The sequence below is a fragment of the Cherax quadricarinatus genome, chromosome 16 (assembly GCF_038502225.1).
Source record: "Cherax quadricarinatus isolate ZL_2023a chromosome 16, ASM3850222v1, whole genome shotgun sequence".
NCBI classification, from domain to species: Eukaryota; Metazoa; Arthropoda; class Malacostraca; order Decapoda; family Parastacidae; genus Cherax; species Cherax quadricarinatus.
This window is the reverse complement of record NC_091307.1, coordinates 50,373,023-50,388,813: the sequence shown is the minus strand read 5'-3', so window position 1 is coordinate 50,388,813 and position 15,791 is coordinate 50,373,023.

Genomic DNA, 15,791 nt, shown 5'->3' with positions numbered 1-15,791 from the left:
GCCGGCATAGTATGTCCTGCAGGCAAAACTAAACAGCAGTATATGACTTGCCAACTATATATATATATATATATATATATATATATATATATATATATATATATATATATATATATATATATATATATATATATATATATATATATATATATATATATATATATATATATATATATATATATATAATATAATATAATCCAGGAATATACCTGGAGAGGGTTTCAGGGGCCAACGCCCCCGCGGACCTATCTGAGACCAGGCCTCGTGGTGGATCAGGGCCTAATCAACCAGGCTGTTACTGCTGACTGCACGTAAGAAAACGTACGAACCACAGCCCGGCTGATCAGCTAATGACGTTAGGTGCCTGTCCAGAGCCTTCTTCAAGAAAGCCAGGGGTCAGTTGGTAATCCCCTTTATGTATGCTGGGAGGCAGTTGAACAGTCTTGGGCTCCGAACACTTATTGTGGTGTCTCTTAGAATACTCGTGGTGCTCCTGCTTTTCATTGGGGAAATGTTGCGTCTCCTGCCGAGCCTTTTTTATTTCGTAGGGAGTGATTATCGTGTGCAAGTTTCGTACTAATCCCTCTAGAACTTTCCAAGTGTATTTTATCAAGTATCTTTCTCGCCTGCGTTCCAGTGAATACAAATTAAAAGATTTCAACTGTTCTCATTAATTTAGGTCCTTTTTCGTATTTGTGTGCCGTGAAAGTTCTCTGTACACTCTCCAGGTCAGCAATTTCGCCTGCCTTGAAAGGGGCAGTTAGTAGTTCAGCTGTATTCCAGCCTAAAGGGAACAAGCGATTTGAAGAGAATCATCATGGGCTTGGGGGTTCTTGGTTTAGAAGGTTCTCATTATCCATCCTATCATTTTTCTTGCAAATGAGACAGATACATTGTTCTGGTCTTTGAAAGTGAAATCCTCTGACATTATCACTCCCAGGTCATTCACATTATTTTATCACTGGCTTATATGGTTACAAATTGTTATATACTCTGATACAGTTTCAATTTCCTCAAGTTTTTCGTATCTGAGTAGTTAATACTAATAATATTACAGCACTATGATAGTAATAATATTACAGCACCTTGATAGTAATAATATTACAGCACCTTGATAGTAATAATATTACAGCACCTTGATAGTAATAATATTACAGCACCTTGATAGTAATAATATTACAGCACTATGATAGTAATAATATTACAGCACCTTGATAGTAATAATATTACAGCACCTTGATAGTAATAATATTACAGCACCATGATAGTAATAATATTACAACACCATGATAGTAATAATATCACAGCACCATGATAGTAATAATATTACAGCACCATGATAGTAATAATATTACAACACCATGATAGTAATAATATCACAGCACCATGATAGTAATAATATCACAGCACCATGATAGTAATAATATCACAGCACCATGATAGTAATAATATCACAGCACCTTGATAGTAATAATATCACAGCACCTTGATAGTAATAATATTACAGCACCTTGATAGTAATAATATTACAACACCATGATAGTAATAATATCACAGCACCTTGATAGTAATAATATCACAGCACCATGATAGTAATAATATCACAGCACCATGATAGTAATAATATCACAGCACCTTGATAGTAATAATATCACAGCACCTTGATAGTAATAATATTACAGCACCTTGATAGTAATAATATTACAACACCATGATAGTAATAATATCACAGCACCTTGATAGTAATAATATCACAGCACCTTGATAGTAATAATATCACAGCACCTTGATAGTAATAATATTACAACACCATGATAGTAATAATATCACAGCACCTTGATAGTAATAATATCACAGCACCATGACAGTAATAATATCACAGCACCTTGATAGTAATAATATTACAGCACTATGATAGTAATAATATCACAGCACCATGATAGTAATAATATTACAACACCATGACAGTAATAATATCACAGCACCTTGATAGTAATAATATTACAGCACTATGATAGTAATAATATCACAGCACCTTGATAGTAATAATATTACAGCACTATGATAGTAATAATATCACAGCACCATGATAGTAATAATATCACAGCACCATGATAGTAATAATATCACAGCACCTTGATAGTAATAATATCACAGCACCTTGATAGTAATAATATCACAGCACCTTGATAGTAATAATATCACAGCACCATGATAGTAATAATATCACAGCACCATGATAGTAATAATATTACAGCACCATGATAGTAATAATAATACAACACCATGATAGTAATAATATCACAGCACCTTGATAGTAATAATATCACAGCACCATGATAGTAATAATATCACAGCACCTTGATAGTAATAATATCACAGCACCTTGATAGTAATAATATTACAACACCATGATAGTAATAATATCACAGCACCTTGATAGTAATAATATCACAACACCATGATAGTAATAATATCACAACACCATGATAGTAATAATATCACAGCACCATGATAGTAATAATATCACAGCACCTTGATAGTAATAATATCACAGCACCTTGATAGTAATAATATTACAACACCATGATAGTAATAATATCACAGCACCATGATAGTAATAATATCACAGCACCTTGATAGTAATAATATCACAGCACCTTGATAGTAATAATATTACAACACCATGATAGTAATAATATCACAGCACCTTGATAGTAATAATATCACAGCACCATGATAGTAATAATATCACAACACCATGATAGTAATAATATCACAACACCATGATAGTAATAATATCACAGCACCATGATAGTAATAATATCACAGCACCATGATAGTAATAATATCACAGCACCATGATAGTAATAATATCACAGCACCATGATAGTAATAATATCACAGCACCATGATAGTAATAATATCACAGCACCTTGATAGTAATAATATCACAGCACCTTGACAGTAATAATATTACAACACCATGATAGTAATAATATCACAGCACCTTGATAGTAATAATATCACAGCACCATGACAGTAATAATATCACAGCACCTTGATAGTAATAATATTACAGCACTATGATAGTAATAATATCACAGCACCATGATAGTAATAATATTACAGCACCATGATAGTAATAATATTACAGCACCATGATAGTAATAATATTACAACACCATGATAGTAATAATATTACAGCACCATGATAGTAATAATATTACAACACCATGATAGTAATAATATTACAGCACCATGATAGTAATAATATTACAACACCATGACAGTAATAATATCACAGCACCTTGACAGTAATAATATTACAACACCATGATAGTAATAATATCACAGCACCTTGATAGTAATAATATCACAGCACCATGACAGTAATAATATCACAGCACCTTGATAGTAATAATATTACAGCACTATGATAGTAATAATATCACAGCACCATGATAGTAATAATATTACAGCACCATGATAGTAATAATATTACAGCACCATGATAGTAATAATATTACAACACCATGATAGTAATAATATTACAGCACCATGATAGTAATAATATCACAGCACCTTGCTAGTAATAATATCACAGCACCATGATAGTAATAATATCACAACACCATGATAGTAATAATATCACAACACCATGATAGTAATAATATCACAGCACCTTGATAGTAATAATATCACAGCACCATGATGGTAATAATATCACAACACCATGATAGTAATAATATCACAACACCATGATAGTAATAATATCACAGCACCTTGATGCTGACAGTGTCATTACATAATGATGATAAAATAACCACACCATGAAACAAATAATACCTGTAGAATACGATGCTAATAATACTCTTTCAACAAAGTACTAATAATATACAGTATCCTTAAGGACTGGTCAGTACTGACTTTCAGTAGCACAGGTAATAAAGATTAACAAACCTCTGCTCGGCAAAATATGCAATAGATATTTTTTAGACTTCGTTTTCGAAGTAAACAAATTTAATCTTAATTACATTCCCTCACAGTGGCTTCGTCTGATTGTTTTATGTTAATTTCCAAAGTACTTTAATTTGTGTAACTGATAATTCAGATGTACGAGAAGATACAAAAATTCACAAGTCAAATACAACATCTTTCATAATTTGGGGTTAAATTAAAATAACATTGAATGTTAGGCAGATACAAACTTTCAACATCTTGGTTAACATAATTATTATTATAATCAAGGGGGAAGCGCTAAACCCGTAGGATTATACAGCGCCCAGGGGAGGGGGGATGTGGAAGGCATTCAGGCTTAATTCGGGGAACTGGAGCACAGATCCAATTCCCTAAATCAAGAGCCCCTCACCAACATCAAGGAACCTTCCATGAGGTTATCTTGGTTAACAAACACTCAAGATATAAGGCACAAACCACTTAGAAAATCCTAAATAAATAAGCATGTAAGAGCATATAATTATGACTATGGCACCAGTCTATGTGATAGTAATGGTACGTAAAGATTCTTATGTTATGAATCTTGAAAGCTGAAAGAACTGCTTGTTAGCCAGGAAGATTGTTTTAGACTAGTGTATATTTTTATGATATCTATTTTTTCAGTACAGTAAAATAGCACTGACATATTTATAAGTGTTATTGGGCTACATGAAGGGTTGGACACACCTGCTAGACGACGCTTGCCAACCTCCAGTGAAACAACAATGTTACATAACAGTGTTACACACACACACACAAGTGTTTAAATAGAGACCCTGGCGAGAAAAAGTTTCAAACATTTGCAAATCTTTACATCATCGGGATTCAGCAAAATTGCTTACAATCTACTTAAAAAGAGTCCCTATTCTCATAAACTGTGCATCAGTTTTCCTGAGAATTAAAGAAAGCACAAGCTATGGAATCCTCAACACAAGAGCTGTTGTGGGCGTCATTCTTATTCAGAGAAATGGTCCTGGCTCTCCTAAAGCCTTTTCAAACAGTCATTTACTGACTTCGTTATCATCTCTTAGAATCCACGAGTTGCATTATTTAAAGGTCATAGTTACAGTTCTTCTCATCGTATCTTCAAAGCAAAACCGCAGCTTTTGCAATTACATTCACCTTTAAATTCATGCAAAGACGGTATATATAATTCTTACTCTCGTCAATTATCCTTCAACAGCCAATTTTCTTCTGCCAGTAAACTATCACCAGCCGCAATTGTGTCATCTACAACCCTCCAACAGTCACTATCTTGTGTTTATAGCCCTCCAACAGTAACTATCATGTGTCTATAACCCTCCAACAGTAACTATCATGTGTCTATAACCCTCCAACAGTAACTATCATATGTCTGTAACCCTCCAACAGTCACTATCATGTGTCTATAACCCTACAACAGTAACTATCATGTGTCTATAACCCTCCAACAGTCACTATCATGTGTCTATAACCCTCCAACAGTAACTATCATTTGTCTATAACCCTCCAACAGTCACTATCATGTGTCTATAGCCCTCCAACAGTAACTGTTATGTGTCTATAACCCTCTAACAGTAACTATCATGTGTCTATAGCCCTCCAACAGTAACTATCATATGTCTGTAACCCTCCAACAGTCACTATCATGTGTCTATAACCATACAACAGTAACTATCATGTGTCTATAACCCTCCAACAGTCACTATCATGTGTCTATAACCCTCTAACAGTAACTATCATGTGTCTATAACCCTCCAACAGTAACTATCATTTGTCTATAACCCTCCAACAGTAACTATCATGTGTCTATAACCCTCTAACAGTAACTATCATGTGTCTATAACCCTCCAACAGTAACTATCATGTGTCTATAACCCTCCAACAGTAACTATCATGTGTCTATAACCCTCCAACAGTCACTATCATGTGTCTATAACCCTCTAACAGTAACTATCATGTGTCTATAACCCTCCAACAGTAACTATCATTTGTCTATAACCCTCCAACAGTCACTATCATGTGTCTATAGCCCTCCAACAGTAACTATCATGTGTCTATAACCCTCCAACAGTAACTATCATGTGTCTATAACCCTCCAACAGTAACTATCATATGTCTGTAACCCTCCAACAGTCACTATCATGTGTCTATAACCCTACAACAGTAACTATCATGTGTCTATAACCCTCCAACAGTCACTATCATGTGTCTATAACCCTCCAACAGTAACTATCATGTGTCTATAACCCTCCAACAGTAACTATCATGTGTCTATAACCCTCCAACAGTCACTATCTTGTGTTTATAGCCCTCCAACAGTAACTATCATGTGTCTATAACCCTCCAACAGTAACTATCATGTGTCTATAACCCTCCAACAGTAACTATCATATGTCTGTAACCCTCCAACAGTCACTATCATGTGTCTATAACCCTCCAACAGTCACTATCATGTGTCTATAACCCTCTAACAGTAACTATCATGTGTCTATAACCCTCCAACAGTAACTATCATTTGTCTATAACCCTCCAACAGTCACTATCATGTGTCTATAGCCCTCCAACAGTAACTATCATGTGTCTATAACCCTCTAACAGTAACTATCATGTGTCTATAGCCCTCCAACAGTAACTATCATATGTCTGTAACCCTCCAACAGTCACTATCATGTGTCTATAACCATACAACAGTAACTATCATGTGTCTGTAACCCTCCAACAGTCACTATCATGTGTCTATAACCCTCCAACAGTAACTATCATGTGTCTATAACCCTCCAACAGTAACTATCATGTGTCTATAACCCTCCAACAGTAACTATCATATGTCTGTAACCCTCCAACAGTCACTATCATGTGTCTATAACCATACAACAGTAACTATCATGTGTCTGTAACCCTCCAACAGTCACTATCATGTGTCTATAACCCTCCAACAGTAACTATCATGTGTCTATAACCCTCCAACAGTAACTATCATGTGTCTATAACCCTCCAACAGTAACTATCATGTGTCTATAACCCTCCAACAGTAACTATCATGTGTCTATAACCCTCCAACAGTAACTATTATGTGTTTATAACCCTCCAACAGTCACTATCATGAAGTCTATAACCCTCCAGCAGTCACTATCATGTGTCTATAACCCTCCAACAGTAACTATCATTTGTCTATAATCCTCCAACAGTCACTATCATGTGTCTATAACCCTCCAACAGTAACTATCATGTGCCTATAACTCTCCAAAAGTCACTATCATGTGTCTATAACCCTCCAACAGTAACTATCATGTGTCTATAACCCTCCAACAGTAACTATCATGTGTTTATAACCCTCCAACAGTGACTATGATGTCGTCTGTAACCCCCCAACCGTCACTGTCATGTCGTCTGTAGCCCTCTAACAGTCACTGTCATGTCTATAACCCTCCAACAGTCACTATCATGTCGTCTGTAACTTATGAACAGGCTCTCCAATATATTATATATCCTTTCAACATCAGCAGGCCAATCAGTATTATGTTTATAATTCTTCAATTGTCTCTCTCTCTCTCTTGGTCGTCTATAATATTTTAACAGCTGTTTTCTTGTTATCTATAACCCTCCAACAACTTCTATATATTCTATAACTCATCAGCAGCCACTTTAATGTCTATAGCTCATCAGCAGCCACTTTAATGTCTATAACTCATCAGCAGCCACTTTAATGTCTATAATTCGTCAGCAGCCACTTTAATGTCTATAACTTATCAACAGCCACTTTCATGTCTATAACTCTTTAGCAACCAGTTTAATGTCTATAACTCATCAGCAGCCACTTTCATGTCTATAACCCGTCAGTAGCCACTTTCATGTCTATAACTCGTCAGTAGCCACTTTCATGTCTATAACTCGTCAGTAGCCACTTTCATGTCTATAACTCGTCAGTAGCCACTTTCATGTCTATAACTCGTCAGTAGCCACTTTCATGTCTATAACTCGTCAGTAGCCACTTTCATGTCTATAACTCGTCAGTAGCCACTTTCATGTCTATAACTCGTCAGTAGCCACTTTCATGTCTATAACTCGTCAGTAGCCACTTTCATGTCTATAACTCGTCAGTAGCCACTTTCATGTCTATAACTCGTCAGTAGCCACTTTCATGTCTATAACTCGTCAGTAGCCACTTTCATGTCTATAACTCGTCAGTAGCCACTTTCATGTCTATAACTCGTCAGTAGCCACTTTCATGTCTATAACTCGTCAGTAGCCACTTTCATGTCTATAACTCGTCAGTAGCCACTTTCATGTCTATAACTCGTCAGTAGCCACTTTCATGTCTATAACTCGTCAGTAGCCACTTTCATGTCTATAACTCGTCAGTAGCCACTATAATGTCGTCTATAACTCGGCAACAGCTGCATTCTCGTCAACTTTAAAATTTCGTCAGATGCTGAAGTTGTCATCTTTATCCAAATTATTGATTATTATTATTATTATTATTATTATTATTATTATTATTATTATTATTATTATTATTATTATTATTATTATTATTATTATTATTATTATTATTGGTGTTATTATTATTATTATTATTATTATTATTATTATTATTATTAATATTACTTATTGCAGTAGTAGTAGTAGTAGTAGTAGTAGTAGTAGTAGTAGTAGTAATTGTAGTAGTATTATTAGTATTAATATTAGTAGCAGTAGTAGTAGTAGAATCACAAAATTAGCCCAACCCGTACGGGCCATACTGGGCTACATGTCTGTCAGAAACAATCAGGAAAGGAAAAGGCTGTGACAAATGATTTTGTGAGCAGCGGGTAAAGGTCAGAGTTGGTGTAGTACGTCAGTTGCAGTCAAAGAGTAATGGTGAGTGTCTGGAATGAAATTGTTGAAATTATAGGGAGTATGTCAAGTCAGAGCGCCCAGGTGCGGAAAACACAGTGAAACATTACCTCTGAGGTGTTTGATTGTCAACAATGCTTGATAAGTGGACCCTGTATGGCCAACAAACCATCATGCAAATATAGTTTCTCAAACCAGCAGAGCTAAAGAGGCATCGACAAGAACCAAATGTGATTTGAGCTGTTCTCTAACCTGGTCCCAGAATGAAAAATATTATGAATGTAGTGTGTTCTTGAGAAGGATCCTGCAGGTCCTTGACCGCAGGACGGGCAGAAGAGTCTGCGAGCTCATTGAGCAGCACAGATACAATAATGACCCTGGGCACACCAAAAGACAATGTTTTTATACTTGCTAAGGCGGCATCACAGCCAGTACTGAGTATGTGGGAAGGCTGGATACTTCAATTGCACTTTGAAAGTCAGAGAACTCAACAGAATCAGAATTAGGAAGAGAAGCAATGGGGATGTATGTAAACAGTGCATAAAACTGTTCTGTAGGAATACTAGTTCCCGTGTCTTACCTTCTGGAAAAACTGTTGCGTACTCAACACCATCATAACATTTAGAGTGTAATTCAAAATGATAGAATACGAGCGAGAGAGAATGGACATTTTAGTGATACGAGATTTTGGAAAGGGAAAAAGGTGGGACTTAACAAAAAATATTTTGGCAGACTGGAAGAGGATAACAAAACGGGGAGAATATTAAACGGGGAATAACAAGGCACAGAGAAAATACAATAGTTCATCTTAACTCATAGTCGATTGAGTTCTGTAAAGAAGTGAAAACGTGTTGAATATGTGAGCCAAAACATATAATGACAAAATTAACAACATATAAAGAAGACAAAATTCCTTGACGTAGTACTTAATTAAGACCTTTAACTGATAATAAATACAACGTTGTGCCAAGAAAAAAGTCTGAATAGTATTATTTTCTCGGATACTAAGTGTAGATCTACCATAAAAGCCTTAATATAAAGTTAGAAATGGCCTCAGTGGCCACAATAATAGACGTGAGATAATATGTTGTGATCCCAATCCATTTCATATGCTGTTTAAAAGTAGTCAGAGAACAACATGTCTTCAGCAAAGATATTACAAATATATATATCGAGCTGGTGGATTGGATGATCAGTCGCTGTATAACTTCTTGTGTACCCAAAGTGATGTAAAAACACACAGTTGTGTATCTTTCAGTATGTGTTCAACAGAATTACAAATGGAAGTAGTGAGAGCTTTGGGAGGCATCACGATGTGACATTCCTGCCTCTTGAAAATGAAGGACTAATGTCTACAAGAGTAGTGCTCCTGCAGTGGAAATTTTCCTTAGTCCCTCATTTTCAAGAGGCAGGAATGACACATCGTGATGCCTCCCAAAGCTCTCACTAGTTCCATTTGTAATTATGTTAAGCACATATTTAACAGGATGATAATTCTAATATAGACTATAAATGATGAAGCATTAGAGTGCCTTTAGCTAAATATTTGCAAATGACGGGTGTCTCTGACATATGTAGCTTGTTTTGGCTCTCTGTTTAGGAACAGTCGTCTAAAATTTGATGTACGTCACAGTCACTTTCCTAAAAGTCATTTTAACCATCTATATGTGCGATTGGTCATTGTTTGCATAGATGTGTGCACCATCTTTGTGTTGGGTGAATAACTAGGTGTTGGAACTACCTGATATTTCAGAGCGATGATAGATAGCCTAGGTGAAGTTACCTCACATGTAAGAGCAGTCGAGGCAGTCAGACCTTCACCGGCCTCGACCAGGCTCATGCTGCACAACATTTGTTTTAAGGTGTCTTATAGCTGTAGTAGTGAGTGTTCTCATACTTATTCTGTCAAAACTCTATTCAATATTTCGGTTAAATGGACTCCGAACATTGTACATAGTGTATATAATTGTACATTCGTTTAGGTGGTGAGAATATACGTTAAATAAAAACTTACCTTTTTGAATATACTTTATTCCTGATATTTTATTGCAATCTGATTGCCCTATAAGCTGGTGCATAGCATGGCTGGGTGCTACAGGCACATCCCTATTAGTTGGTGCATAGCATGGTTGGGTACTACAGACACATCCCTATTAGCTGGTGCATAGCACGGCTGGGTGCTACAGGCACATCCCTATTAGTTGGTGCATAGCATGGTTGGGTACTACAGACACATCCCTATTAGCTGGTGCATAGCATGGCTGGGTGCTACAGGCACATCCCTATTAGCTAGTGCATAGCATGGTTGGGTGCTACAGGCACATCCCTATTAGCTGGTGCATAGCATGGTTGGGTACTACAGACACATCCCTATTAGCTGGTGCATAGCATGGCTGGGTGCTACAGGCACATCCCTATTAGCTGGTGCATAGCATGGTTGGGTACTACAGACACATCCCTATTAGCTGGTGCATAGCATGGCTGGGTGCTACAGGCACATCCCTATTAGCTGGTGCATAGCATGGTTGGGTACTACAGACGTATCCCTATTAGCTGGTGCATGTCATGGTTGGGTACTACAGGCACATCCCTATTAGCTGGTGCATAGCATGGCTGGGTACTACAGGCACATCCCTATTAGCTGGTGCATAGCATGGCTGGGTGCTACAGGCACATCCCTATTAGCTGGTGCACAGCATGGTTGGGTACTACAGGCACATCCCTATTAGCTGGTGCACAGCATGGCTGGGTACTACAGGCACATCCCTATTAGCTGGTGCACAGCATGGCTGGGTACTACAGGCACATCCCTATTAGCTGGTGCACAGCATGGCTGGGTACTACAGGCACATCCCTATTAGCTGGTGCACAGCATGGTTGGGTACTACAGGCACATCCCTATTAGCTGGTGCACAGCATGGCTGGGTACTACAGGCACATCCCTATTAGCTGGTGCACAGCATGGCTGGGTACTACAGGCACATCCCTATTAGCTGGTTCACAGCATGGCTAAGTACTACAGGCTCATCCCTATTAGCTGGTGCACAGCATGGCTGGGTACTACAGGCACATCCCTATTAGCTGGTGCACAGCATGGTTGGGTACTACAGGCACATCCCTATTAGCTGGTGCACAGCATGGCTGGGTACTACAGGCACATCCCTATTAGCTGGTTCACAGCATGGCTAAGTACTACAGGCTCATCCCTATTAGCTGGTGCACAGCATGGCTTGGTACTTTTTTATTTATTTATTTATTATAAATTTGTGCACACATACAGAGGTACAAAAAAATACAGATAAGAGCAGTATGCCAAAGCCACTTATACTATGCATAGCATTACGGGCTGGCTTAAAATTAACTTAAGATTAATTAAGCAATGATGAAGTCAGTGATAAAACATTAATGTAAACAGATTACTATAAAGCACAAGTGAGTATTACAAAGACAGGTCATATGAAGGATTCTGTTAGGTAGTGTATTTAAAAAATAATAAAGTTAGATTGGGTTTTAGGTTTAACATTTATGTGATATAATTGTGAGAAACATTTAAGATATACAATTTATAAGGTTCAGTTATTCAGTATTTATTTGGTTTTGGGTGAGTAAGTGATCTTTGAGTAGAGACTTGAATTTATAAACAGGTAGTGTTTCTTTTATATTTACAGGTAATGAATTCCAGATTTTAGGGCCTTTTATGTGCATTGAGTTTTTGCATAGTGTGAGATGAACACGAGGAACATCAAAGAGTGATCTGTGCCTTGTGTTATGGTCATGTGTTCTGTTGAGGTTGGCAAGGAGATGTTTGAGGGGAGGGTTAATATCAGAGTTAAGTGTTCTATGTATGTAATAGGTGCAGTAATAAGTATGGATGTTTTGTATGGTGAGTAGGTTTAGTGTATTGAATATTGGTGGAGTGTGCTGCCTGTAGTGAGAATTTGTTATCATTCTAACTGCAGCCTTTTGTTGGGTAATTAGTGGTCTGAGATGGTTAACTGTTGTTGAGCCCCATGCACAAATTCCATAGGTGAGATAGGGGTAAATAAGAGAGTGATATAGGGCCAGGAGGGCTGACTGTGGAACATAGTACCGTATCTTCGATAGTATGCCTACAGTCTTGGAAATTTTCTTAGAAATTTGTTGTATATGTGTATGAAATTTGAGTCTATTATCAAGGTGGATTCCTAAGAATTTTCCCTCTGTTAGCTTTGTGATAGGTGATCCGTTTATCATTATGTTAAGAGGGACATCTGTAGCTCTGTTACCAAACTGAATGAAGTAGGTTTTGTCAATGTTTAGTGTAAGTTTGTTAGTCCTCATCCAGGTAGATATTTTCTGTAATTCGGTATTTACAGTATTGGCTAGTGTGACTGGGCTCGGGTGAGAGAAGACGTATGTAGTGTCATCTGCAAATAGTGTGGGTTTGAGTAATTGCGAAGCATTTGGAAGGTCATTTATGTATAGGAGAAAGAGAAGAGGGCCAAGGACACTTCCCTGTGGGACACCAACTGTAATTGGTTGCGCAGAAGAGTTTGCCCCATTTGCGTACACATATTGGCTTCTGTTGCTGAGGTATGACTTGAGGTAATTGAGGGAGTGCCCTCTTATACCATAGTGTGACAATTTTACGTGGAGCAAGTCATGGTCAACTGTATCAAAAGCTTTACGTAAGTCAATGAAGATCCCCAGTGGGACTTCTTTTTTCTCTATTGCAGTGTATATATGTTCTAGCATGTGTATAATAGCATCATTAGTATTTTTATTAGGCCTGAATCCAAATTGGCAGGGGTTGAGTATGTTCTGGGAGATAAGGTAGGAGTAGATTCGTTTATGAATTAGTTTTTCAAAGATTTTTGAGAGAGGGTGTAAGTTGGATATTGGCCTATAGTTATTCAACTCTGTTTGGTCTCCTCCTTTGTGGATCGGGGTGACCCTTGCTATTTTGAGTACTGTAGGGAAGGTGGAGGATTCAATGGATTTGTTAAAGAGTGTTGCAATGATTGGAGATAGCACTTGTGACACTTTTTTATATATAAAGGGTGGTAAGGTACTTAAATCTCCTGCCTTGTTTTTTAGTGCATTGATAATAAGGGAGACTTCGTATGGGTTAGTCGGAGCTAGGAACAGTGTGTTCGGGTAGTTGCCGGTGAGGTAGTTATTTGGTGGGGTATCTGAGCTTGGGATTTTATGCACATCCCTATTAGCTGGTGCACAGCATGGCTGGGTACTACAGGCACATCGAAAATACACACCGAAAGTACACCAATGTACCAAGTTGTAGCAGATTTTCACTTCTAGAGTACTAAGGCAAGTTAAAGACCATTAAATATAATGATATATGGTTTGTATATGGAAACAGTGAAGTTTAAACATATGATTCCTTTGGGACTTAGGTCGAAGGAAGTTAAGCTGGAGGTGTGGCTCATGGGAGACCTAATTAAAGTGGCATACCACTGAGATTGCAACTTTAACTGAAGACGTGTGAGGTTGATGTAAGACAGTAACTGCCTACCAATTTTCTAACTTTTCTATACTGCGCCCCTAGAACTGATGGGATTAACAGCAGAGACATTGTACGTGATTGTACGACACAGTGAACACTTGCTTTCATGGGCATGGATGTGTTAGTTCTTTACCAGCCTCATGCTAAACCTTTAATTTGGATGATCCTAGTACAGTCTGGTGACCACCAGGTAACCCATTTATTAAAATTCTTACCTGGGCGTCGTGAGACAGTGATCCCAACAGATGAAGATAGTGCTGTGACAAACAAATTTGATAACATATCATTTTAGGATACATCTGTGATAAGGGAAATAAGTGAAGACTTATGTGTAAATTGAATCCATTTCGCATGTCCTTAATACGAAAGATATCAATAATAAGAACGAGTGTAGAAATGAATAGTAAGAATGATGAGGAAGTTGTCGTTATCTTTAAGATTATTGACCTACGAAATCAAAGTCTAACGTCGCAGACATTGAGCAAATTGAGCGATCAATGCAGAGTCCGAGGGTCTACATATATTGGTGTCAGTATTTAGAAATAAAAGGAAAATGGGTAAGAAAGACGTTTACGAAAGTCATAAGGAAATCTACCCCAAAGTTAATAGCAATTAACATCTAAATAAGTATTGGTTTAGGAAAAAAAATAAACTAGGTATTGTAAGGTGTCTGAAGACAAGGGAGAGACGAAGAAAATGCTGAAGATAAGATTGTATACTGTTTATCTATATAAACACGGGCTGAGGTGAAGTAGAGTTTGGATAAACAATCTGTTATACGGAGTATCAGTTCACACTACAAGTGCAATTTCAGTGTCGAAGGCAACGAGGCGAGGAAGAATAAGCAACACCTTAGCGAAGGTAGAGGCTTAGAGTTTACAAAAGATTTGCTGTGTGTGGTGGGGGGAAGGATTAAAAAGCAGGATTAGTGAGCTGTGAGGAGACAGGGGTAGAAGCTGGGTAAATACAGTAGACTTTACTACAGAATTCTTCCAGATGTGATGTTTAATGGTTATGTCAGGCTGGGTCGAGTCTTTAAGCGGTTGACATTATCTGGGCCATGATAAAAGTCTCTGGAGGAATCAGATTCTTCAGAGTGATTGGCATCATTTTGTTAGTTGAAATGTCTTCTAGCATTTTCTAATCTGAGATGAGAGGGTCTGAAATGGTGCAAGAGATGCAAGAGGTGGAATAAGAGTAGAAAAGGGTTGATTGTTATGGACCGTAATACGAGAAATCGATTGAAATGAAGTATAACGTGGTTCTTTATTGGCGGGAGAGATATATATTATATACACTTGCAAAATCCTACAGGGATTAATACCAAATTTGCAAACGACAATCACTCCCTGTGGAAGTAAAAGACTCGGCAAACGATGCAACATCATCCCAATGAAAAGCAGGGGCACCACTAGTACTATGAGAGACAACACAGTAAGTGTCAGGGGCCCAAGACTGTTTGGCTGCCTCC